Source organism: Bison bison, unplaced genomic scaffold, assembly GCF_000754665.1.
Source record: "Bison bison bison isolate TAMUID 2011002044 unplaced genomic scaffold, Bison_UMD1.0 scf7180017864035, whole genome shotgun sequence".
In the NCBI taxonomy this organism is placed as follows: Eukaryota; Metazoa; Chordata; class Mammalia; order Artiodactyla; family Bovidae; genus Bison; species Bison bison.
Window position 1 is genome coordinate 10,221,979 of NW_011494607.1, and position 4,884 is coordinate 10,226,862.

Genomic DNA, 4,884 nt, shown 5'->3' on the forward strand with positions numbered 1-4,884 from the left:
AATAGAGTTTACCAGAAGCAAGGCATCTTCATGCTTATGAGGACCTTGTCTACTGCAAAACCTTCAAAGGCTGCCAGCCTGGACCGGACCTCTCTGAGGTTTGCAAACATACTTGAAACTACTTGAAAAAAATGGTTTCAGCAAGGGCAACAATGAAGTTAAGCCTCAGTTTTATTTTATTATTTTATCTTTTCATCCAGCATTGATAGAAAAATGTTTAAAAATATTTTCAGTTGGATATTCTTTGGGCAGAGACTGAAGAGGACTTGCTAAATAATCTCAGTAAAATTATGATCTTGAGACAATTTGCTTAACCCAATTCCCCCAAACCTATGTATTTTGCTGCTGTCATGGAAAAGGCTATCAGATTCTGGGTGATAGGCTTTAGTGAAATGAAACATTACAGCATCTACTCTCTTATGCACTCAGAGAAGGTGTGCTGTGGTTTCCTGAAGTCTGCTTGCACTGTAGCTGTCTTGTTTACCTAAGACCCGATCCACCTAATTACTGAGATGAAAGCAATCATATCATCCATTCCTCTCCTCCAGCCCATTTGAATATATTATCCATTTATTTGGTGTTTGGCTCAGGTTTAAATGAGTCATTTAATAACCCATGTTCACAGCAAGTTAAGTTGCAACCAGCTGGCAGCCACAACTCACAGAGTTGTTAACCGTTCCAACCAGGATCAGACCCCAAGCTCCAGCCTTCCTGAAGGGCATTAGGCAGTTTTGCTCCAGCTATCATGGCAGGAGTTTCCAGCAAATCTGTGCCTCAGGTAATGAAATGGCCGTGAGAACCATAAGGGCTTCAGAAAATAGATGTCAGTGTCTGTTCTAATGACTGGAAAGGCTATTGATAAAGCTGTTTGAGGCCAGTTATTATCTTAGACTGAGAAGCTCCATTTGACTCACGAGGTCTTCAGGGGTTGGACCAAAAGCACAGCAGCCAGAATCTGCAAAAAGGTCGTTTTGTAGGAAAGGTCAGTGACACTCTGGAATGGAGACTATATGACAGGGTGGTCATGAAGAAGGACAGAGTGCTTCTGCATCAGCTTGGCTCTCTTTGTGTTTTTAAGAATAGCTTTTATTTAGGGTTATTGCCCCTTCATTCATTTTTTTTAAGTGGAATTTATCACTTTCTAACATATGATTATTTATTAGGTTTATTGTTTATGACTGTCTACCACTACACCCTCTGCCTGGAATTCCCAACCCTGATCTCTACCATCATTAGTCATTTGGCACATAAGAGGCAGTCCAGAAGAACGGTTAAGTGAATATATGGAGAATATTCATTTTTTTTTACCCTTCAGTTTTCATTTATTTACAAATGATCAGTTGTAATCCTCCCCTTCACTTTGTGTCCCCCAAGAACAGAGGACATAGATACAAAGAGAACAGTGAGATTTTCTGGCATCTTTACTACTTTTTTGAGAATATTAAAATAGTTTCAAATTGGAGTGTATTCATTTTTGAAAACTGAAAACTGTAGAATATAAAAAAGTGTATATGATAATAAAAGTCATCCATTCATTCTAACCCACTAAACAGCATCATTAACATTGTGGGGAGACATATACAGTTCCCCATTGCTATGTGAATTTAGGAATAAGTGTGTACATATCAAAATTAGTATTTACCAAAGCCCCTCCCTCATTTATTTCTGAGACTCTCCAAAAGGAGGCTGTCTAAATGTTTCAGTCCAGTTCTTAACCAAGCAATCTGCATCAGCAGTTCTTAGTCGAGTTAGTTCTGCAGCATCCTCCGCCACCAACAAACCCCCTGAAACACTTGGTGATATATGGAGACAGTCTTGGTTGTCATTATTAGGGTGGGAGTGCTACCAGGACCTAATGTGTAGAGGCCAGGGATGTTGTTACATTTCTTATGGTGCCTAAGAGAGTCCTGATTCTCATCACCCCAACAAAGAATTTTCCAACCCAAAATGTCAGTGGTGAGGTCAGAAACCCTAATCGACATCCTTCCTTTTCCTGCTCTGTTTTCTTCTGGAGATGTTCCCAAGTCTGTGAAGCCTCAAAGTGAGGTCTCCTTCCGCTGCTTCTTTACTCTTGATGGTAAGACCATTGCTTTTGCCAAGGGGACCGTATCCACATCCTTCCACTGGCTACTAGCCACAGCTGATAAGGCTACTCAAAGAGATCTCCTCCATTGCTGTCTCTACCCAATGTAGGAATGGCTGCTCTTGCCAGGGATCATCTCCACTCCTCTCAACATTTGCAGATAGCTCATGCCAGGCTGTCACCCAAGAAAAGACAGTGAGAAGTGTCTCCTCAATTCCTCAGTGCTCGCCTCACGGTCACCATGACTCATAGGCAGCTGTGCTTATACCAGAGACTCAAAGAGATTAACTTCTGACCATCATTCATTGCTCAGATATTTGCAAAGTTGGTCTTGAAAAGTCGTTTTGGTTCTCATTTCTCTAAATTTGGTAGTTCAAATTGAGTTCAAGGGGCCAGCTGAGAAAGCATTATCTTCATCACGTTTCTTCCCCTGGCCCTGCTCAAACTTGAAAATTCTAGCCCCTCCCCAATCCTATTTGTAACTATGGTGTCAGAAGGTGATGGAGAGCAGTCTGCAGAGTAGCATCTGGCCTTGTCTTTTCAAAAATGCCCTTTACATTTTACTTTTGGTGCCATTTCACATTACATTATTCTAATATTTTTTTCAGATGTATATGAAGTTGTTACTTTTTGTTCACTCAAAACCTCTTTGATATTTTCAGTGGCCTTTTATAATTTATTTTACTTAAATCCCTCATGTTCTTTACTAAATATGTTCCTGTGAATTTTGTGCTTAAGGTTGTTATTGTGAATGATTTTTAAAAAAGAACATTTTGCTGTCTGTAATAGATATATAAATAACTATACAGCATGTTTCCAATGACTTTTAAACATGTTTTATTAATGGAGATACTTTTTCAGTTATTTCTCTTGGATTTTCTGTTATATCATTGGAAATGATAATTTGCTTTCTCATTTCCAGGATAGTACTGGCCTTTTAAAAATTGTGTGTTTTTATTTTCTTTTAATTTAATTAATTGTTTTGAAGCAATCAGCTTTTTATTGAAATATAGTTAATTTGCAATGTTTTATTAGTTTTAGATTTCAGTTCAGTTCAGTTGCTCAGTCATGTCCGACTCTTTGCAATCCCATGAGCCACAGCACGCCAGGCCTCCCTGTCCATCACCAACTCCCGGAGTCCACCCAAACCCATGTCCATTGAGTCAGTGATGCCACCCAACCACCTCATCCTCTGTTGTCCCCTTCTCCTCCTGCCCTCAATCTTTCCCAGCATCAGGGTCTTTTCAAATGAGTCAGCTCTTTGCATCAGGTGGCCAAAATATTGGAGTTTCAGCTTCAACATCAGTCCTTCCAATGAATACTCAGGACTGATCTCCTTTAGGATGGGACTGGTTGGATCTCCTTGCAGTCCAAGGCACTCTCAAGAGTCTTCTCCAACACCACAGTTCAAAAGCATCAATTCTTCGGTGCTCAGCTTTCCTTATAGTCCAACTCTCACATCCATACATGACCATTGGAAAAACCATAGGCTTGACTAGACGGACCTTTGTTGGCAAAGTAATGTCTCTGCTTTTCAATATGCTGTCTAGGTAGGTCATAACTTTCCTTCCAAGAAGCAAGCGTCTTTTAATTTCATGGCTGCAATCACCATCTGCAGTGATTTGGGAGCCCAGAAAAATAAAGTCTGACACTGTTTCCACTGTTTCCCCATCTATTTGCCATAGTTTTAGGTTTACAGCAAAGTAATTCATATTCATATATATATATATATATAAACACACACACATTCTTTTTCAGATTATTTTCCATCATAAGTTATTATAAGATCCTGAATATATTTCCCTGTGCCATACAGTTGGTCCTTGTATTTTTATCTATTTTACTTATAGTCATGTATATCTGTTAATCCCAAGCTCTTAATTAATACATACCTCTCCATCATCTGCTTTCCCATTTGATAATTATAGTTTGCTTTCTATGCCTGTGAGGTTTTTTTTCTGTTTTGTAGACAGGTTCATTTGTATCATTTTTTTTTTTAGATTCCATACATGATATATGATATTTGTCTTTCACTGTCTTACTTTACATAGTATGATAATCTCCAGGCCCATCCATGTTGCTGCAAATGGCATTATTAAGTAACTTTTGTGCAGAAATAAAAGAAAGAAGTACCTATTTAAGCAGATGTTTCTGCACAGGCAGTTGGCTTTGTACATGGAGAGATCCTTGATGGAGAGTAGAACAAATTTCTTTAGGGCAAATGCAACTTCACCCTCCAGGGGTGAAGTTGTTAGAGGACACAGTGTGTTAAGCAGAGGACACAGTGTGTCAAGCAGAGTGGTGGCTTCATTGCAGCCCCTCCTCACCTTTGGCTTGGAGCCCTAGACAAGGGATGGTATGCTCACGTGCGGGAGGAGGTTCCACCAGATCCCTTCATTGGAACTTTACTTTTTTCCTTCCTATTACATGTTTTATTGCTTTGCATGTGTGGGTGTTTATAAAAACATATATATGTACATACTGATATATATATGCTACTGCTGCTGCTGCTGCTGCTAAGTCGCTTCAGTCGTGTCGGACTCTGTGCGACCCCATAGACGGCAGCCCACCAGGCTCCCCGGTCTCTGGGATTCTCCAGGCAAGAACACTGGAGTGGGTTGCCATTTCCTTCTCCAATGCGTGAAAGTGAAAAGTGAAAGTGACATCGCTCAGTCCTGTCCGACTCCTAACGACCCCACGGACTGCAGCCCACCAGGCTCCTCCGTCCATGGGATTTTCCAGGCAAAAGTACTGGAGTGGGGTGCCCTCACCTTCTCCGTGATATATATATATATATACAT